Raw genomic sequence first — 23,995 nt, 5'->3', positions numbered from 1 at the left:
TGAACATCTATGCCTCTAAATATCATGACCACTATCACAATCACAGAAAGTACATGTGGAAAAAAAAACCCTCCAAATTTAGCACGGTTTTATTTTTCAAATATTTCAAAATGCTTTCTTCATATCCAGTGTGGATGAACAAACATGGCTAATTCTATTGCAGTTGGCACAGTGCTCCTAGATTCAACAGGACAAATGTGATAAAGAAAAACCACAATTTCTTTTAACACATGCAAATTCTAAACATATCGTCAGACAGCACACATGCATGTAAGTTGTCTGAGCTCCTCTATGAAATACTCTCCTGATTATCAATCTTAATGGAAATTCAGATTTCACAGTGGGCTGGATAAGGGAATTATAGTAGAAAGAACCTCTTTTTTTCCTGATGACCATTTTTAGTCAGTGCTTAGGGACAGAAGAAGCTGTAGCACATGGAGGCTTTCTCAGCTTTCAGCAGCCTCAGAAAAGAGATTTAAAAATCAGGAAAAAAGGAATATATTTTTACATACTTATTAAAATTTGAATGACCATGGAAAAATGTGACTTTATATAAAATAGCTAATGGCAGCTGAGGTACTTACAAAGGAGAGAATGAGTGGGAAATGACTAACCACTTCATATTTGGGAACATGCAGTAATGTAGCTTACAGTTAATATAGACAACCAGAGTCGTGTGATTCCTTACCAAGTCTGGTGAAAGAAGTGACTGAAAGTGAAAGAGAACACCAGCATTTGCTATCTGGTCCAGCCACCTTCTGCTGGCTTCCCATGTTTTCATCTCATTTTCCTTGCTATTTTCAAACATCTGGTTTAAGGCTGCCCTGAGCACTCGACTTTGGCAGAAAGTGGTCACTAGACTTTGGCAGAAAAAAATGTCTCTCCAGAGCTGTGTCTGACTGACTGTGAATTAAAAGAACACAACAACAGCTTTGAAAAAAATGTCATAGATGGAGAAAATGAATATATTAAGCATCTACTTTGCATTGACGGGTATTTCATCTTTTTTGCCCTGTACTGGGGATTGAACTCAGAAGCACTCTACCACTGAGCTACATCCCCATCCTTTTGTATTGTTTTTATTTTGAGACAGGGTCTCATTAAGTTCTCATTAAGTTCCTCAGGCTGGCCTTGAACTTGCCAATCTCCTGCCTCAGATTCTTGAGTAGCTGGGATTTACAGGCAAGCACGATCACACCTGTCTACTGGTATTACATCTTTCCATCAAACTCATGCCACGGGAAAACTGAATTTGGACTCTATTAATGAGCACACACATTTTACCAAATATAATTTTTGGAAAATTTTAAACACCAAAAAAGTTAGGAATATTAAAATTGCTTTATACAATTTATATTGTGACTTTATCCTGAAATCATTAAATTGTTTTATAAAATATAAGAAAAAATAGGGCTCATTTATCTATATTTTCTTTACCTGTGGGACACAATTTGCCTCAATTGAAGACTCAATGACTAATTTTTTAGTTTATGCTGACAAATGAAATATGATGTTATTAATATTGTTTAAAAATTATCTACTAAATCTATCCTAATATTAATGCATAATGGAGATGAGCAAAGATTATTTGCTGTTCAATTATTCATATTAATAAGAAAATCTGTATCTCCTGAATCCAGTTAGTTACAAATATGGTCAAATAGATAGGAGTTACATCAGTTACAAATATGGTCAGATATATAGGAGACAAATTCTTACATTTGTTTGACAAAAGTGACAGATTTACAGTTTTACCATGAACTGATTTTTACTCCAAGATACACACACATATATACACTTATATCTTAGATATAGAAGTCTTTTCCTGCATTTGACTACATTGTTGGGTGACCCATTTGATGGTATGTCTGCTCTATAAATTGCCATTCTTGAGCTAGTTTTCTTTCAAATGAAAAGAAATGTATCCAGAATTTGTGTCTATGGGTAAACACATATATACAACCTGTATAAACATCAAGCCAAACATTTTGCATGTTGAAAAATCACACATAGTAGAAAAAAAAAACACAGGGAAAAATAATCTCCCAAAAGTATATTGAATATTTCAAGGGCTTATAGAACCTTCTTGAACAAAGAAGCATTGTCAATATTTGTGTATAACTGAGATAAATAGTGCCTTACTCAGTGTTAAGTTCTTGAATTATTGACAAAGAGACATAATTTTAAGATGCTTACCAAGAACACTGAACATCTGCTTTTAATAACCATGAAAAGTATGTGTACACATAATGTATCTGCTGTGAATTTTATTCAGTCTCATCATTAGTAATACCTAGATATTTTAGAGTAACATTCCAGAAATTTTTATTAGAAATACATTAACCATTAAAAATATTCCTTTAGTAGCTTGAGCTATATGAACTTGTTGCATTGGGGATCAAAATGGTTGAATACGGCAGTTCCATATGATTCACCTTCCTAATGCAACCCACATATGTTAGACATTTCCCTTAAGTGGTTCTAAACCATGTGTTCCTTGCTACCAAGGAAAAAGTGGGAAAGAGTGTTTTTCAGGTAAAAATGCAAAAATGTCTAAACTAGGAATTAGTATTTTCGAATTCTCAATTATCTAAAAAAAAACAAATGCCTATTTCTTTGGGTACAATTTCTAACAAAGAGTAGGTATTCAATAAATGCTTACAAAATGAGTAAATGGAAATTACAAACTAAAGGAGATAATAAATAAATAAAATGGAAATGTATTAATTAATCCTTTGTGTTCCTAAAATCTCTGGATTTGGTTGGACTTAGGAAGGAAATTCATATAGCTTATTAGTTCAAATGTGTAGCTAGAGTACTGAGATCTAAGAAACCACAGAAGTAAAAATTTCCCTAGCTCTTTTTTTTACATTCTTACTTTTCAGTTGTCATATACTAGAGCAGAAATTCTGAGTGAGATTTTAAAACTATTTCAGAAGCTTTGCAGAAATGTTGTCTCTTATAACTTGAAAATAACTTAATAAAATATAATTTGAAAGATAATTTATGATATCAAGAGTAGGAAGCCTGAGTCTTGAGAAGGAGCACTCTGGTTCCATTGTGAGCTTTAGTAGAGATCCCCAGGTTTAATAACTTGGCCATGAGTAGAAATAATTATCACTAAATTGTGTTTGAGAAGAAATTCTCAAGCTTTTTTAATGTTAAAAAGAATATATAGATGTTTATTCTACTCCCCACATGTAGTTAAGCCAAATTGAAATTTCACTCAACCTTATTACTGAATTGGAACTGATTTCAATTAATGTTCACTAGCCTTGCCAATATGCAAAAAAGTTGATAACTCTATCTGCCCTGTGAAAGCTATATTCATTCAGTAAATCAAATGTTTAACCCTGAATGCCCCATGGGAATCAAACATTGTACCAATATACTTGAGGTATAAAGAAGTCCAAGTTTGGATACTGGCCATGAGAACTCAATGAAAGAAAAAAAAATTATGTAAATCTCTAGGCCCCTCTTCCCGCTGGGTAAAAAGTTCAAAGAATTTCCAAAATCTTCCTTCAGAGTAAGAATTCTTAGGAAAGAGCTACCTCTGAACACTGCAGTCAATAAAGCTGCTTCCTGAAAATTCCTCAGGTGTCCAACTTCTTTTGTCCTACTTCAACAATGGATCTGAAAGCTGCCAAAACAGGGGGTGCACAGATCTGTCCTCTGAGTCACAAAGTGCTGCCCCACATTCTTCAACATCAAATATACTTATTAAATGCACTTTACAGCCCATATTTTCTCACTAGGTTTCCTCTGGCAACAGGCTGCCCTGTCCTCTCCACCCTGTCCTCTCCTCTCCATCTAGCAAACATTAAGTCTTTCTTCAAAATTCAACTCCCTGAACTATTGAAACTCATTGAAATACTAGAACATTTTGTCTCCCTATGTGAAACTTCCCCTCTATGAAACACCTTGAACTTCTTTTGTCACCACACACCTGGGGCATCCCTGGCTGACCACATAGCATTCAGAAAGTCCATTTGCATATATATGTCCTCCAGAGGATCATCACTACACCAAGGCCAGAGGAAGTGGTGTATCCTGTGGGTTATGCTCATGGGTTTTAGATGCACATAATCTCTATATCACTACCCACTTTAAAGCACATGTTCTTGGGTCATGGGTCCCTCTATGTAAAATTGGCTTCATTCTTACTTCTTAGGTCTGCAATAAAAATAAATGAGATTAAAATAATTTAAATGCTTAAAGTGAAATTGGGTAGACTTATCATTGTGATTCCCCTTTCTCCAGAATAGAGCAGTGCCTGATACTGAGTAGGTGCTCAGTTTTATTCTTGTATGGGGAAGAAACAATATCATAAACAAAGAAAAAGAGAATAAAATCATGGCATTTGCAGGTAAATGGATGGTTCTGGAGAATATAATCCTAATTGAAGTTAGCCAATCCCAAAAAAACAAATGCCAAATGTTTTCTCTGATATGAGGAGGCTAATTCATAGAGGGGTTGGGGGGTAAGCATGGGAGGAATAGACAAACTGTAAATAGGGCAAAGGGGAGGGAGGGGCAAGGGGGTATAAATAAAAGATGGTGGAATGAGATGGACATTACTATCCTAACTACATGTATGAAGAAGACACGAATAGTGTGAATATTCTTTGTATACAAGTAGATATATAAAAAATTGTACTCTATATATGTAATATGAATTATAATGTGTTCTGCTGTCATATATAACAAATTAGAATTTTAAAAATTAAAAAAATAAAACCTGAACAAATGAGTTCTTATTCTTTGATACTGGTCTTTGCAAATATACTGTTCAAAGTATAGAAGTATAATCAGACCATTGAAAATATTATTAGAACATACAAAGATGATGACTAAAATGATATTATTTTTTTAAAAAAGAAATAAAACCAAAATCTGCTAATTCCCAGGAAAACATCCACTCTGTTGCCTTGAATCATTCATTCAAAATACACCAAAGACAATCTTTTACTGAACTTCTATCAAAAAGAAAGACATTCAGCAATAATTATAATAGCTGCTTCCAGCTTCTAGCAGAAGATAAAGACAAAGGCATTCTAGGTTTTTGTAACAGGTTGCTTATTACGTTGTGGAGCAAGAGTTTTCTTATACTGGGAATTTGTTCCAAACGAATGGTTTTGTTTCAATACTTAAGCACCTACTTAACTCATCTCCTACCAATGTATTTTAAAATATTAACACTTCATTTAATCTCATCTTTTAAAAGTTCAAGTTCTATTACTAGCTAGCTGGTCAAAAAATAATGAGATGGTTTCTAGATCCAAACAATTAACTCAGACATCACACTGAAAAAGAAATCGTAGGGGAAAGATAGCGAAAAGAAAATAGAGCAACAACAACAACAAAGATAAACACAAGAGAGAGAAAGATAGGAACAAAAAGTTAAGAAAGGTGGACTGGGGTTGTGGCTCAGTGGTAGAGCGCTTGCCTAGGATGTTTGAGGTACTGGGTTTGATTCTCAGCACTACATATAAAACCAAATAAATGAAATAAAGGTCCATCCGCAACAAATTTTTAAAAAAAAAAAGTTTAAAAAGTATTTAATGGAAGTGTGCACACTATTTAAAGTGAAATAACTAAAAATATGGAGTATTTTAATTACTGTTTTGGTGCCATCCTACGTAGAAGAGGGAGAACAGAGAGTAAGGAATTAAGTAGGCAAACAAGTTACGTGAGGTATGAAAAAAAATCAAAAATAAGCAACAGCCATCTGAATATTAATGAAAAAAAAACAATGAAGTCTTTCCAGCAAGCCACTTCTGGAACTGGCAAAACTAAGTATGATTTAGTTTTATTCATTTACTGTTTTATTCATTTACTTTTTAAGGCCCACTTTGCCTCATTCTCTTGATGCTAAAAATTATAAGTTGAATTAATGCCATTTACTAGTTATTATTCATAAGTCTTTACCTTTAAAACTGTGAAAACAATAACATTCTCACACTGTGGCTGTGAGGACCCAGCAGAATCTGTGAAAATTTGGTCCATGATGTGTGGCATTATTAGGAAAAATTTAGAACTGTAAGATTTTTGTTGTTGTTGTTATAATTGTTCGTCAGAAAAGAAAGGCAAAATCTTGTTTAATTAAAGCAAAAATCAACCAAACAACAGAAAATCCCCCTTGGTTAACTGGACTCATTCATTCATTGGTAACTGAAAATTGCCACAGGTGGTCTAGTTTCAAAGTGGTCACAAATTTTTCCCCTCTCTGTATCCAGGCCCTTGCAATACAGTTTTGCAACTGTTGCCATCAATAGCATCAATAGTCCTAAGATGAGCACATGCTCATCTGCAGACCCAGTTACTCAGGAAGCTAAAGTAAGAGAATCACTGGGGCCTAGGAGTTGAAAGCCAGCAAGCCAGCCTGTACACACAGTAAGACCCTGTCTGGGGGAGAAAATAAAATAAAGGCAGAGTCTCCATCTTCACCCCTGCATCTTGCATCTAAAGCTCTGGGGGTGCCAGTTAAGTGTTGTGACCAAGAGAAGACAGTGAACTCTAGTGTGCTTTTGCTCTCTTCTTGAAACCCTGCAAATTCTCCACATGGAAATGACCAGGCTAGTCTCATAGATGACATGCTAATCATTTACTTAATAAGGCCTAATTTACCTAATCGTCATGATGCTCAAATTTATGTGTCAAATAAATATTAGTTATTATTAACATACCTGAATGTCAATTTTCTTCACCTTTAAAATTGTGAAAATAATGAAATTTCCGAATAGTGCTTTTAAAGACCCTCATAACCATCAGCCCTGCTATCCCAGTTAGCAGCCAACCAATTGTGACATGGGCAAGTAAGCTCACCCAATATAATCTGTGCCCAGCCAATTTCCTCCTGGCTGCAGACACATGAACAAACCTAACTTGCCGCAGTCTCTGGCTGGGCACAAATCAGGAGTCTCCACACAGCTTGTAGATTCAAACAGCAATTCTTTATTCCCGAACTCACACCGGCTGTCTACAAACACGTTCTGGGGGAATCCACGTTCTCTGCCCAAATCCACTTCTGCCCAAATCCACTACTCTGCCCAAATTCACTCCACATGGGCTTCTGTCTCCCAAAATATACTGTCTGACCCTAAGAACTCAAGAGGAACTCAGCAGCAGGATACGCCCTATTCTAAAGGGGAAACACCCTAATCTCCTATTATGCTAAACTGCCCTATTCTAAAGGGGGAACACCCTAATCTCCTATTATGCTAAACCGCCCTGGTCATTGAGCAAGGTCACCTTTCAGAAGTCCTTCCACTAGACAACTTGGGAGTAAGCTGGCAAGGAGATTATCATACCTACTTGGCTGATGGCTCCCAGAACTAACTACCTCAATAAAACCTGGCAGGGATCACCAGAACACCTCAGGTGACCCTAGACACTGGAGCAATGATAAACAATTATTGGTTTAAGCCACAAAATTCATAGTATTTTCTTAAAAAAACAACTAATTGATGGGACAATTATTCAGCTTGCATTTTTAGGTGCAAATTCCTTGCTGAATCTAAAGTTACTGTAATAGTACTTGTTTGTATATTCATAGACACATACTTGATAAGGATGAGATTAAAATAACAAAAATAAGTCAATCAACACATGTACATGCATTTATATTTACAAAAAAAAAGATGTCTGAGTTTTCCCGATCTTCTGGATCCACATCCTTTTTAATGCATCTTGAATAAAAACCTTGCAGAAATATTTTCATAAAATTTCCCTTTTTAATTCAAATAATAGTCTTGCAGACATATTTGTTGAACACTACATGCCAGTTCTTATTTTAAGCATTTGTTGATGATGAAAATAGACACAGTACCTGCCTGCATAAGGCTAGCAGCTTATTTCCTGTATTTTATAGTTTGATCAAATACTTAATTGTCCTTAGTATCATTTCTCATTGCTAATATTTTTTAATCTACAACTAATTGCACAACTTTATCAAAACCTGTTCCCTTACTCCTTTTCAAAGACACTGTTTAGATATTGATGTACATTTCCTGTTATTACCAGTAATCAAAAATAAGCATATACTTTGTGTTTTTTATTGAAACTATGTTAGTATCCATTTTTTTCAATCTTTCCAAAGTTTAAAAGAAGATAGGGATAATATTTTCAACTGTCTTTAAACTAGTGAAAGTCATTACCTTCCTGTTTTAAGACTTATAAGATCCTGGAATCAGTTGCTTTGAAAAATAATTCAGAGGCTTGGGGTTGTAGCTCAGTAGTAGAGTGCTTGCCTGGCACACATAAGGCATTACATTCAATATTCAGGACCTGTAAATAAATAAAATAAATTAAAGGTATTGTGTCCTTCTACAACTAAAAATATTTTTAATGCAAAATATTACTTAAATATTACCTGTGTATTCAAGAAGAGACAGGAGTATCCTACACTACCTCTGCAGAGAAAGGGAAAAAAAACACTTCAGTTAATTGCTCTCTTTTCAGTCACAAACATCACATTTTAACTGTGAGTAAAAATTAGCATGAATGTATTATATATATATATAAAATTAGGTAATAAAAATCTCATTTACTAACATGTTATATTTGCCTATATAAATACTACCCCACAACTTACACCCTATCATGTCTTCCAGTTATGAATTGTGTTACTCAATGAAACATTACATTCTGACAGGTTTTAACTCACCCTTAACTGTGATAGCCTGCATGGAGTTCTCTAATCTCCTATAGCTATTGTGGTCTATATCAATAAACAGTCAAAACAAATTTTTGCTACTATTACTTAAAAAACGCACACAGACACACACACACATGCACACGCACACACACACATTCTTCTTTCCACCCCATCCTACACAAGCCAAATCACAGATGTTTGATAAATGTGTATTAAACTTCATACCCATTGCTTTAGGTCCAATGAGATATGTGTTGCCATTTGCTTCCAATTGGCAAGCAGATAACTTGTAATTGGTAAATTTTAAAACTTACATAGTTACCAAAAAGGTTAATTTGCATCCTATTCTAAACAGGTTCACAGTAGATTCAGAAACAGAATTAACTGGTCATCAATGTGCCAAATACTTCAGAGGGCAAGCACTTTTAGGAGACTGCAAGTTATTTCTACAAGACTGCAAAAACAAGGATTTCAGAGGCAGAGAATATGTTGAACTAAGAGTCAGAAAGCCGGGTTGTTATATGCTAGCTTTGTAGCTTTAGAAAATTGCTAAATTACTTTAAGTCTCAACTAGTTCATTCATAAATGATAACAACATGTACTTTATCAATTTTACAGCCCAGTGTAGGAAAAAAAAAATCAGCAAAGATGGAAACAGAAAGATTAGCCCGAAAACCATTACTGTCACTGAGATATGATAAAAAGGGGAAAAGTAAGAGCCATACTATAGGACATTGGGACAAATTGAGAAAAAATGAAAAAGTAGGTTGCTTAAAAAAAAGACACAGATTTTGAAAGGAGTACAATTTTCATAGGTGACAGAACTAAAAATGCTTTGACTAATAAACATTTGAATTTAAGGGGATGCTGTGTTACTCAGGGAAACACATCTTCATTCAGCTGATACTATGAAATGAGAATTTAGCTCAGGGACTAAGCAGGAGATAGGCACTGTCATAGTAACACCTTGCAATTAACCAGTCTCCCACTGAGTCCCCTAAATACTCTACTATTTCTTTCTTCAATTTAGAAAGTTATGAGTAGATGAGAGCATTAGGATACAATGTGTGTGTGTGTGTGTGTGTGTGTGTGTAGGGGTGGTACTGGCTAATGAATTCAGGGTACCTGGCCACTGAGTTTCATCACCAGCTCTTTTTATTCTTAATTTTGAAACAGGTTTCCACTAAGTTGTCAAGACTGCTCTCAAACCTACTCAGGCTGGCCTTAGACTGTGATCCTCCTACCTCCATCTCCCAAGTAGCTGGGATTACAGGTATGAGCCACCACGTGTGGCACAATATAACTTTTGAATGGCTCTGTAACAATCCTCCCTAAGTAAATATCATAGAATGATGATATTTTGATATCCTATTTGGCATACATTTGATATTTTGAAGTTAGAGACAAGGTAACATTAGAAATGGGGTCATCCCATCAACCATGAAATTCTGACTATGTGACATTATGTTAAATTTTGCGGAGAGCCCTCATACCACCGACTAAGAGTTCTCAGTACACTCAGCCATATTCAACCAGCTATTGGGCTCCCATGACCAAAAAAGATACCAGTATATCAACTGGTCAGTCGATCAAAGCATACATGTAAAGTTGTTATTTCTACAGCTGCCCACTGTGACTCAAGGTACAGAGTCTAAAAGCAGAACTTGAGATGAAAATGCAGGATTCTTAGATGAATACCATTTTAAAAATTAAGTTTTTTTATCCCATATTAGAATTCTGTATCTAAATTTCTTAAAAAACAACAAATACTTTTTAAGAATTTCTCCATTTCTAATTGATAAATGCATTTTATTCTAAAAATAAATATAATTAAATCAATTTCTTTTGATCATCAACAAGAAATACTCAAGGATGATGAGAACTGCAGATTTACAATTCCTGGGAGCATTATGATAGTGGCATCTATTCAGAGAAAAATATGCTTTTGCTCAGTTAAGTATATACTTAAATTCCCTAAACTTCAATGTCTTTTAAAAAACATATTCATCAACCCACAACAAGGGAAGGTAGGGAGAGGAAGATTAGAATTTCATTGGATTAGACAAATGGGAATGAAGGGAACAAAAGGGTTTGGGAACAGGAAAGACAGTATGAATATCCATATATATATATATATATATATATATGGATATATAACCAGTGAAACTCCACATCATATTTAAATACAAGAATGGGTCCTAATTAGAATATGTTTTACTTCATGTATGTACAATATGTCAAAATACACCCTACCCTCATGTATATCTAAAAGAACACATTGAAAAAAATGTGTTAATGGTGGAGCCACTTTGGAAAACAGTATGACATTTCCTCAAGAAATTAAACATAGAACTGTAAGATCCAGCAATTCCACTTCTGGGCATATATACAAAAGAATTGAAAGCAGAGACTTAAATAGGTATTTGTATATCAAAGTTCACAGCATCATTATTCACAATTGTCAAAAAGTAGGAACAACCTAATTATCCCTCAATGAAAGAATGAATAAGAAAAATATGGTGTGCACATAAAATGGAATATGAGTTTAAAAAAAATAAAATTCTGACACATGCTATAAAATAGACAAGCCTTGAGATCATTTTGCCAAATGAAATAACCTACACATTAAAATACTTTACACATTAAAGTACTTTTTTAGGGAAGCCCTAGCAAACTAATACAAAATGTATCCAAGTGTGCATCCAGATATATGAAAAATTGTGCTCTATATGTATATGTATAATATGTATAATATGTGTATATGTATAAAATGTAACATATATATGTATAATATGAATTGTAATAAGACATTTTCTATCCTATATAACAAATTAGAATTTTTTAAAAAAGCATCCAAAAGAAGAAACAAACACAAAGTTGGGCTATGGTGCTAGGCAAGTGGAATTTTTCCAGTTATCTTGGAACACATAATTTAAGGGGAAAAAAGGACAAAAAGAACTCCCATTTAGTTCCCAACAAACTAATGATCTCAAACAGATATCCAAAAAACAAATAACAACAACAACAACAACAAAAGCAGTAAATGTAGGCACAATTTTCTTACCTTCTCTCCATGTAACACAATCCATTTCCGTAAAAATCTCCCAAATTAGGTCCACACAGCTAAAGAAAAAAATGTTCTTTCCAAGTTACTTAGGTTACATAAGGCAAGTATTTCAAAGATTATGCTGTCCCAATATGCTTTGACTTGGGCTGGTCATCACAGGTGAAATGAGGTGGACAATGAATGAATTAGCTGCATGAGTCTCTGTGCTTATGGGGTCATGACCTGAATCTTCCTGCTCATCTCCTGCTACATTAAAACAGACACATTTGCTGTTTCTTTCTCCCTTCTCATTGTCAGTGTCTGTTGGTATTATGCCCTCTGAGGTTTTACGCTCCAATTTTGGAGAAAATATGATTGAAGATAGAAGGCTGAAAAGTGATATTTGAAAAAAAATATATAAATGCATATTTTCATACTGACTGCTACCAATAGCTACCTTATTTGTTTAATATGATAGGCTTACAAATATTTCTAGAGTACTCCCATGTTGCACATCAAATACATATCCTCTTGCATAAAAAGCATGTAGTAGAGGGGTTGTGGTGCTGCACACCTGGAATCCCAGTGATTTGGGATCACGAGTTTAAAACCAGCCTCAGCAAGGGGCAAGGCGCTAAGCAACACAGCGAGACCCTGTCTCTAAATAAAATATAAAATAGGGCCAGGGATCTGGCTCAGTGGTTGAATGTATCGGAGTTCAATCCCAGTATATATATATATAAAAAAGCATGTAGTAGAGCTCACATTTTCTGCTTAGAATTCATAAAGAAACCACACACAATTTATGCTGGAAAACTATGTTTAGATCCTGGTTCTGCCACTGTTCAGCTTTGTTATCAGAACAAGCTAGGGACACTTTCACAAGCAGGGTTATTAGAATAACTAGCCCATGTGGAGCTGTGGAAGGAAATGAGAACCACATATTCCTGGTGCACAATAGCCATCTCCTCTGTCTCACCATTACTGCTAACATCACCACGTGAAAACACCTGGTAAAATTTAAGGTGCTTACTAAATAGTAAACCCAAATAGTAAATGTGCTTCATTATCGTCACTGGCTCACCCTCAAATAGTAAAAACCCACCTACCCACCAATTCCCACCAGGGGTTTTTCCCACGTCTGTTCTATTTGACAGGGACAATATCCTGTTGTCAATGGCTTCTCACTGGCTACTCAGACAAGCAGGAGTCTGACTGTAGTAATTATAAGTCGCATCAATGTGACTACAGGAGGAAATAGGGACAACTCTAGTCTCACCTGCAATGTGGCCAGAATATAATATCACAAATCGGCCCAAATTAGGACCTCTTCCACTTGTCTCAAGGCTGGAGCACCATACAGAGCACAGTATGGAAAATGGAGTGGTGTGAGACATGGGGAAGACTGCGACCTGCTGGATTCACCACTCTAAGGTCTGGATGCTTGGCCATGGAATGTTTCCGTTAGAACTAACTCAAAATCAGGCAAAGGTGTAATTGGGCTTTATTATCCAACAGAATGCTATAAAACTCACTCAATTAACTGAACCACATCTAAAGCAAGATCCCATGGCTGGCTTTCAAGACAGAACAAGTTCATACTACATGCTTATGACATTGAGTTCCAACCAATAGCACGTGTCTTGACATTTATTTTTTCATAATAATGAAAATGTTCATATTATTATTTGGTAGCTTTCTACCTCTTACACATATTCTCTAACATCAAACCAAAGGTGTGTGTGGAGTGAAATCCCTGTTGAGAGGTCTCACTAATTAAGCACATTTGTTGCACCAGGTGTTATTTCTAGTGGTGTGGATACAGCTGTGTACAAAACATAAAGGTCCCTGCCTTCTTCAGAGTGTAAAATTCCATGGAAGAAGATCAACAGTGAATAAGTAAACTTTAGAGCATAAGAAAGAGAGACAAATGTTAAGGAGAAGAACAAAGAAAACATGGAGCTAAAATTTCAAATAGTATAGCTGAGGACAGTGTCACTGTGAAATGATCTTTGAATACTATTTTAGCATTTCATAGGTTTTAGACATCAGTGGTGGTTGAAGGAGCCCTGTTACATAGCTCAAGGCTCTGTGAGCATTTTCAATAACTGAAAGTTATGAATTATTTTAAACAGTTTCTCTATTTGGAAATATACTTTTAATGTCTTGTAAGAGAGATTGTATATTTATTCACTCCTTCTACGCCAAAGATTAAAACATTAGAGTAACTCCAATTACCCAAGCACCACACTACACAGACACATGAACTATGAATATCAAAGAGGAAAGATATGCAGGAGTTCTCATTTTGAAGACAGACCTCTGTGCTTATGTATATTTTAAATTAGAAGTCATGGAGCTAAGCATTAAATATTTTCTCAAAGTAATGAGAATTATTTTCACATATTTACTTTTCATTTCAAACAGTTGCAGTCATGCTTGCACTGACCCTATGGGAACAAGTGTTTAAGCTTAAAAATAAATGATAGGAAAACCTATTCTCAACACCAAGTTCTCACATAAAATTTCCAGATTCTGAAAAGCAATAATAAGGCATCAGATTATAGTACTCATTTGTGAATGCAAAAATATTTTGCTTTGCTTTTGCTCATATATAATATTAAGCTATTTACTAAAGGTCCATTAATTAAAATTCTAGGCAGCATTTCATTCCACATCAGTCACCTCCTAATGTCACTGATAAAGATTCTGGGCACAGTGGATTTCATCTACTCTTGCTTTTAAAATATAATCCTAATCCTCACACAAGTCACATTTGTTATGCTTTTTATGTCCATCGCTATGATACTTAACAGGTATTAATTCATTTAATCCTAAAACTACCTTATGAAGCAAGTAATATTATTGTCATTCCATTTCAGAGGTGGGGTGGGACAGATCCACTGTTGCACATGCTTTTCAAATGAAGCTTAACCTTCTCTCGCTGCATATGCCTTAGGTGCTCTAGAGGGAGTACAAGGGTCATTAGTATGAGCACATGATTGGGAGGTGCTCCCTTAGCCCTCTGAGGCTGGGCTTGGCCATGAGACTTGCTTTAGCCAAAATAATGTGAGTGGTTGTGAATGGGATCACTTGTCTGTAGAAGCCTCTGCACACACCAGTACACAGTTTGCCTCATTCCCTTTTCCTGCCATGATAGAAACATTCCATCTGATGGGGCACTTCCCTTTGATTCTGCAGGAACACAATATGGAACAGAGACCTTGTGGGCCAAGGTGGACTCAGAATGAGTGAGAAAGAAACCTCTGTTGTGAATGATTAAGGGGGTGAAAAGCCAGTGTTACACAGAGATGTCTAGAGAAGAGATGTCTGAGTATCAGGGACAGAGGAATATCTATTTTAATTAGAGAACAGGCAGGGCCTCTAAATGGGTCTGCCATCAGTCTGACTCTTGAGCACTCAGGAAGCCAGACATGGAGACCTTAGAAGCAGTGCCCACCAGGCAGATCACCTTGAAGTGGGTCAGAGTTCTGGTAACAGAAAGTGTTTACTGAAGCTGCAGCCCAGTGAGATGAGTTGATAGAGGCAGACAGGGGCAGATCATGTAGGAAATTGCAGGCCCCAATAACATATTCATATCAATAGATTCTGCATCCATAGATTAACCAACCACACATCAAAAATATTCAGGAAAAAAACTATGTGTACTGAACATGTACAGTTTTTCTTGCCATTATCCCCTATAATGTATCAACTATTTACATAACATTTATAATGTCTAGGTATTATACATAATCTATAGAGATTATTTAAAGTATACAGGAGGTTTGGCACAGGTTATATACCAATAATAACCAATTTTATATAAGGGATTTGAACATCCTGGAATTTTGGAAGCTGCAGAGGATACTGAAAACTATCTCCTGTGAATACCAAGAAACAGCCCTAGTTTCACTGTAGCATAATGTGGTTTCATGGTTTTATAGGCAGAGAACTATACAATTTACCTTTCCAGGTCCCTCTGGCATCTGCTGAATATAGAATGTATCAGAGCAAATCACACAGAGGGGAAACTCCTCTGGTGGTGCTAGTGAGAGAGGATGCTAACTCAATCTAAAGGGACAGACGTGAATGCATTCAGAGGTATAACTGACAGCACCTGGTGCAGAATAAGAGCTGGAGGAAGGTAAAAGTAGGACCAAAGATAACTTTTGGGTTCTGGCTTGAGGAACTGAAGAGATAGGGAAATCATCTACTGAGAAGGGGAAGCCCAAGGTAGAGAAGGGTCAAAATAGATTTGAGGATAATGAAATCATAATTCAGTTTTGGAAACAAAGTTAAGCTTCAAATGTCTTGTGATACTTCCCAGGGTTTCATAATACAAAGCAGTGAGGAACTGTGAGAATGAAATTAGTGTATAAAACAGCATAACCCTGCCTGGCACAGAGCACCTATTACAAATGCTGCTTTTTATGAATCTATGCTTCTATTTGTACACTTTTTCAACAAAAGGCTTGAGGAAATGCCAAAGATAATTCCACTAGCCTTTCCATCTGTCACCATCCCCCACCCCCAGGTCACTAACTGTCCTATAATGCAGTCAACTCATGTCTTATTCTTGGGGCATCTGCAAAATGAAATCTGTTCCCAAATTTCCTAACTTTTCTATTCCCCAATGTTCTTTGTTTTTTTCTTTCCTGGAAGAACACACAAATCCTCTAATTTAAAATAGATTTTGGGCTATTCATAAATTATTTTTTGGTTTTTACATATTTTAAATCTAAGTGTCATAAATGGAAAGAGCCCATTCAAGGACAAAAGTACTTAGTGTCCCAAAGTGAAAGAGCAATCATATAGCCTTGGTTAAATTCATCACATCACCTTATCTTGTGTTACTAGATAGCAAATTCATCTCTAACTCTATCTTAGGATCTGATGTTAAATAGGAAGATTTAGCAAAATGCCTATGTATTAAAGAAAATTTTACTTCCAGAAGTGTTTTCAAGTGGCAGGGTGTCTAGATTTCATGAAAAGACAAGCTCAACACCAGCCCTTCATAGGAATAAGCAACTTCTTAAGAGGCAATTTCTTTTAAAACTTGGAAAAGCATCTGATATCTGCTTTTGCACTCTGACCAAGAATAATTACTATATGACAAGAAAATTGCTTGTTAACTAGCGTTTTAAATAAATTGTTAAGCTCGAATGCAATACAGCATCTCTGAATACTAAGGGCAACAGGGAATCCAGGCACTTGGACACTGTACTGTTTTAAAGTGATTATATTGCAGATTGAATTGTGTATAACATGTTTATATTTAGAATTAAATTACATGGTATGCACAGAGAAGACCAGTCTAGCTGCACAGATCACTGGCTCATGTCATGTCACTTTTCTGATAAACATACGGAGCTGGGTAAAGGCTTTTAGAATGGGGGAAACGAGAGGAATAATTAATCATTTTAAGTAGTTCTAGCTAATAAAAACACCTAATACCTTTTAATAGCTAATGCTTTAAATATAAACATTTCAGATCAAGTAAATGAACCTCTTTGGCTCAAACATTTTTCTTGAAAATGTATTGACAGTACCTACTTCTTAAAAAAAGTCAATCAATTAACAAAGACAGTCTGATGATTGCCAGGCACTGCAGGCTAGTCAGAGCATTAGAGGCTTAGTTTCTCAAACAGTTTCAACTGAGGCACATCAGTAATCCTGCCACCAACAAATGGGTCATTCAGAAGTATGAGATTGGGCCAGATATTCTCATAAAATTCCTTAGAGTTGGCACCAATGATTTAATACCATTATTTATTGCCTCATTGATAAAAATGCTTCATTTACATATTTTCTAAATACCTCAAGGGGAAAAAAACTGGTATCTAAAGTAGAACACAACACATAATAATGTCATGTGTATTAGATTAAGCAAAATATGATGTCCTAAATTATGTTACCGGGTTTCAAGGAAATTCAAAAATATAATGCAATTCCTTAAAAATAGTTTTCTTAGCAACTTCAGGTGGTTTAATTCTACATAGAGATGTTATCATTTTAAAAAACTAGTTCATTAGACATAGAGAAATAGAATTTTAATTTTAAATCACCCCTAAAATGTCAGGAAAAAAAAAGAATAGAAATTTGAAGGTAATTTAAAAATATAATGTATCTATTTTGATCTCCAAACTTCAAAGACAAGTAAAGTAAGAGGTCATGTCAATTAAGACTTTATTAGTATAATGCCTGATTACTACAAATGCATGTGATAATTTCTAAACTCTTTATCTAAAATGAATTATCCATGAAGGTATTGAATGATATGAGTGTGTGAAGGAAATATATACACATCTGCCAGCAAGTTAAATCAACAACTTCATAAAGAGTAAAATGCAAACAAGATGATGGCATTTATAACTTAACTGTTCTCAGAATATGCCAATTTGGGAGGTACTCAAAGATTTCCATCCATTGAATGACTGAGTAGGCATGATATTCGAACTATGCTGACTGCTTTCTATGTTAATTTCTCTGTCACAAGAAACTTGAAATTCATTATTATCTACTTCAATATATAAGGAACTGACCTATGCCCAAAGCCATGCTATTCTGACCATATTGGACTGCCTTGACTAAACATGAGGCATAATCACAGAAAAGAACATGACAAATTATCCTACAGTCCCACAGAGTGAAGACAATCTGCAAACCCTCCAATTTTTTTGAGTGTGCTACGAGGGATTAAACCCAGGTTGGAGAGTGGGGGTCGGTATCACTAAGCTATATATCTCCAGATCTTTTAATTTTTTTATTTTATTTTGAGACAGGGTCTTGCAAAGTTGTTTACAGCCTTGCTTGCTTCCGAGGTTGGCCTCCAAAGTGTAATCCTCCTGCCTTAGTCTCCCAAGCTGCTGGGATCACAGGCATGAGCCACAGTGCCCAGATACCAACTGTCAAATTCTTAATAAGAATTAGGATTAAGATAGATAATAAACTCCTCATTAACTGCTTCCTGGCCAAGCAATTTGGGTTATTGTTTTCTAGGCCAGTTTGTGAAACAGAAAATAAAAGAAGTATTGGTCCTGGAGGTACATTTTCTATATTTGCTCATTTAACAACTATGTTAAACATTTATTATATTTTGCATCTTTCATAAATATCTCCAGTGTACATACATCAAATATCAGGAATTTGAACTGCAAAAGATAACAAGAAAATCCTCATACACAGCTGTTACAGTTTCAAACATATTATTCACATCATATTTTCACACTGAGACTTAGTTTTCCTCTATAAGATAGAATTTTGTCATTCTCTTCCCTGGTATTAAGTGTCTACTTAAAATATCTATCTATCCATGGAATACTGGAATGAAGAGAACCTGCATGATCAGCACAAATTTCCTTCACTACCTAAATCTATAGAACAAATAAATTTTTCAAAAGTCCCACTTTCTACTACTTGTTTATTAGGCAAACTTTAAAGTATAGTATAAAACACTTACTCATCTATTTGAAAAAAAACACATCTCCACTTCTCTCAGTGCAGTCTGGATTTTGCCCAGAATCTTGAGTTTCTAAGTCTTCTTCTTTCAACAAATACCAAAGACCATGGCCATCTTGCTGTCCCAGAGACAGTCCTGAAGTGGCTGCCATGGTCGTAATGATGTGCTGAATGTACACCAGAGGGCTGAGTTTCCCTGAGGAATAAAAATCATTCCACAGTAATATTTATTACCTTAAATATATGACTATCCAGTCCAATACATTTTAGAGGTTCACGCTGGTATAAAACAAAATCCCAATCCAGCACTGAATTTAATTGAGGAATTAAATCTTGTGGGGAGCAGTAATGAAAAGCTACAAATAGTCCGATCCTTCATCTCACTGAAATGATGCAGATTGGCACTAATGCATTTCTAACCAGTTCCTCTGGGATTTTCCCCAAATTTATAAAGCCATTTCAGATTAGTGGCTTTCACACTCAAGATGAGCTATGCTTATCATAGACATGAGGAAGGCAAGAGCTACTGTCTTTCTTGACAGAATAATAATAATGAATGCCTAACTCCAATTTCACTCTGTATACACTTATCCATGGATATAACTATCCATGTGAGAATTTTTTTTTTAAAGGGAAGGATTGCTTGCATACCAGCAATCTAGCATATTATAAAATGCAGCAATGCTTGTAATTGCCTAAATGTTCATGTATAATAAAATTTCAAAAGCCAACATACCTTGCTCAGAAGACTTACTTTCTTTATCCTGAGAATTATGCTTCCTACTATCCAGCTGAACACAAAAGCCACTCCCCAGAGAGGTTGATGTTTTGGGATAAAAAACTTCCATCACATTGACATGGCAGTTGGTAGGGCAGAAATTACTGCTGTGCAATGCGGAGATCTTAGATTTGGCTTGTTTGAAGGTGAGCCAACCTCGATTCCTCAGCACCCAAGAGAATTGTAAATTACAGAAGAAATAAAAAGCAACTGAACACACAGTAGTAATAAATCAAAACATTTCACCTGTGTCATCCAAAACAAAAATCAAAAGAAAGTTAAATCATGTCAACTGAAATGAGTGACATAAATTCTAAGTTATTGGAATTTAAACTGCTCTTTCAAAACCCAAACATTTTTAATGAAGCAAAGCAATATGGACAGCAAATGCAGGATTTGTTTGAAACTCCTGAATGCAAGCTATGTGCTAAAATAAATGAACCTCAGTGAACAATACAACTTATTAGGACTGTATTCCACTGGCTGACAGAAGGTGAGAGAGTGCAATAGAGAAGCAATAGAGAGGATGCAAGACAAGATTTAAAAAATAGGATAGCTATCAGGTCCAGGGTGAAAGAAGATGGAATTATTTAAAGTATCATCAGAAAGCCAATTCAAAGCAGACGTCCAGGCCAAACAGCAAAGTACTGTAGTGTTGACCAGAATGGCTGGACAACTGTACTGCCCATGTCTCCTAATCATTGCTGTGTTTGGGGGTCAAAATCAACTTGCAGATCAGTGGTCACTCTGCTTTTATGACATTGACAATAAACTGATACTAAAATGATGTATGACTTCCAAGGGTATCTACTCCACTGTTTGAAAACTTACAACAGTCTACCATTCAAGTCTATCTACTCCTTGCCATGGTCTATAAAGCTTCCTGAAATCCAGTTCTTACACAGCTTGTTATCTATCCAAACTCTCCTCCCTTGTCCTCTAAGTTCCCTCAGGCTTTTTCACATGGTTCCTCTCATACACAATCTACCGACTCTGAGCTTTTATTTATAGGTTGTTCAATGTACCTAGAATTTTCTTCTTCTCTTATGGCCAAACTTTTTCTTATGCATCTTCAGATTCTAGCAAATCATCAAGAGGGCTTCCCTGAGTCCCAAGCTATGTTCCCTTTTCCTGGCTACATGCTAGGTTGTAGCACACTGTCACTCTCTTTGTAATTGTAAATAATTGCTCATCTCCAGCTCAGGCAGCAGATGGTAAACTCCAAGAAGGTAATGACTATATCCATCTTGGGCACTGATAGGTATCTCACAGAGTTGAACTGAACTGTAGTCTCCGAAGCAGAGGACTAAAATTCATGAGCTTCCTGTGTGTTCCTAGCAGCTGTCATGGTAGTTAATAATACATCAAACAAATCAGGGTCTTTTCATCATGTGTAGCAAAATAAGGGATATGAATTATATAATCTCTATGTTCCCTTCTTGCTTAAAAACTATAACCATGATTCTACCTACTTATTTTACTACTGGAGTAATCATTTTGTCATTAAAAAGAATAAAAACAAAGTCTACAAGGATCACTCTCTATGTTTTCTAGGTTAAATTAATGGATAAGTATAAAAAATAATATCCCGTAAATATATGTTCACATTAGAACCATTATGGAATAGCATAGCCTGAACTTACTGCCACTATTATTCATTTAACTATTACATTTGTTCCTTGGTATCTACAGGGGATCTGTTCCAGGATTTTCCAGGGACATCAAAAACCACAGATACTCAAATTCCTTTTATCAAATGACATAGTACTTTGTATAACCTATTGCACCTTCTCCTATATCATTTCTAGATGACTAATAATACTTAATACAATGTAAATTCTATGTAGATAGTTGTTATACAGCATAATTATTTGTGCCACAGTCTGGCTGGGCACAAAATCACGAGTGACTCACAGCCTTTTAGATTCAAACAGCAATTCTTTATTCCCAAACTCACACCGGCACTCTACAAACACGTTCTGGAAAAATCCATGTTCTGGGCAAAATCCACACACTCCACCAGGCTCTGAATCCCAAATACTCTCTGAATCCCATGAGAACTCAATGGGAACTCAAGGAGTGGTGAGCCTGAGGCAGCAGGATACACCCTATTTCCAACAGGGTACACCTTAAACCTGGAACCGCCCTAAACCCAAGGAGTGGGATACTCCCTAATCCCAGGAGGATACACCCGAAACCTGGATCTGCCCTGGTCTTTGAGCAAGGTCACCTTACATGCAATGTCACTGCAAATGACCTGGGTCCAATATGGAGATTCCTTCCTCTAAGCGACATTGGGTAGGCTGACAAAGAAATTGCCATGCGTCATTCCTACTTGGCAATGGCTCTCAGCATATTTGTAGTATTTTTAATGTTTTTTGAATATTTTTGACCTGTGGTTGGTTCAATCTGTGGTTGCAGAACCCCGAATATGGAGGGACCATTAGAGATCACACGTGGTCTCTGTGTACCAGGCACTGTCCTAGGCATGTGGGGGGGAACATCAATGAATAAAACAAAGGTTCTTGACTTCTGAAAATTTGCATTCGGCAAGAGGAAAGACACGTAATAATGTGGCTCTTATCAGGATGGAAATGCAAAACCCTTGAGGAAAAACCTGGCTGAGCACAGGGGGCAGAAGAAGGACCACCTACAGGAGAGAGATGGCAGTGGCTCACCAAGGGGCCATCAGTGATCGAGGCAGTAAGGAAAGCCTGCGTATTCTGAAGATAGAGCCAAAACAGAATTGAGAGAAAGGGGGTGAAGAAGATAAATCAACAGAAGGATGGGTGTGCAGAGGGCTGGGATCAGGGGCTGATGTCAAACACACAAAGTCTGTGAGATCCATGGAGGTCAGATGGAGAAGTCACGGGGACTGAGATCTCCTGAGGCATGGTCAATCGAGAGGTCAGCAGGAAAATCAGCATAGAACACTTTGAATGAGCCACCAACAAGAAGAAAGGACAGAAGTCAGGCCCCCAGGGTGTCACAGAGAATGCTAATTAGAAGCTCGAAGTCAACTGCATCAGGACAACTAAGACAAGGAATTCAATCAGGACATTAACAGGCTGTTGCAAAATAGAGCCATTTCAGTCATGTGGTGGGTTCCAGCATCCACCTGGAGCATGCTAAGGAGAAAGAGCAGGTGAGACAACAGGTACAGACAGGGCTATAGAAAGATCTTTTCAGGAAGATCAAAGAATTGGAACAGGAGGTAGAGAGAAGTGTAAGAGGCAAGGGAAGCACTTATTTCTAATAAAGGTGATTATGACAGCACATTTGTATATTGATGGGAAGAAACAGTTTTTACAGCAGGAAATTCAAGTTTTGAATACATTGGTAGCTAACTCATGAATTATTGACCATGGCCACATATTTAAACTTAATGATAGTCATTTGGCTAAGTCAGAAATAATACAAAGCAAGTAAGCTATTACTATGCAGAGAGGTTCCCATTTAGTCTCCCATTTCAATGAAGTATAAAATTTGTTGGGCACGGAGATACAAAAGTTCTGTATTAGACTGTCTTGTAAGGGGACACAGGGAAGAATTTTGCATGCAAGTTTCCAAATCCATCTAGTAGTTTGAAGAGTCTGAGTTAGCATTAGATAAGTAAAAGTACCTGGAATGTTCAAAGTAAGACTTCTAATTCCTACTTATACTATTTTTGTACAAACAGAAACTATCTTCTGAATGCATATCCAGGAAGTAACCCCAATAGCAGGGAAAAGTCCATTTATGGAATTGGTATTAAGTAAAAGAATGACTCTAAAATTTAGAAGAGTTTCCCAGACAATTTACAAGGCAAATGTTTCTCAAAACAGGGAATAGATTTACATCTGAACTGTCTACACACCCTGTTCCACAGAGAACGAATGTCTGCTCAAGATTCAGTACAACCTTCAATATGGGCCAACCTTATCATAAGATGTCTGAGAACAGGAAATCTATTATTATATCCTGGCTATAGAAATGACAGAAATCAGCTGGTTACTATTTTTAAAACCTAAAACTTCTACAGTCAAAATAAAATAAAGCCTGGCTCATTAAGATTT

At 36.1% G+C, this 23,995-nt stretch overlaps 1 pseudogene; it reads right to left on the bottom strand.

The window, feature by feature from the left end:
- LOC143386412 (phosphatidylinositol 3,4,5-trisphosphate-dependent Rac exchanger 2 protein-like) overlaps window positions 1–23,995 on the bottom strand; it is a 113,677-nt pseudogene that overhangs the window by 42,302 nt on the left and 47,380 nt on the right.

The sequence above is a fragment of the Callospermophilus lateralis genome, unplaced genomic scaffold, assembly GCF_048772815.1.
Source record: "Callospermophilus lateralis isolate mCalLat2 unplaced genomic scaffold, mCalLat2.hap1 Scaffold_101, whole genome shotgun sequence".
Taxonomy (NCBI): Eukaryota; Metazoa; Chordata; class Mammalia; order Rodentia; family Sciuridae; genus Callospermophilus; species Callospermophilus lateralis.
This window is presented reverse-complemented; position numbering and strand designations above follow the sequence as displayed.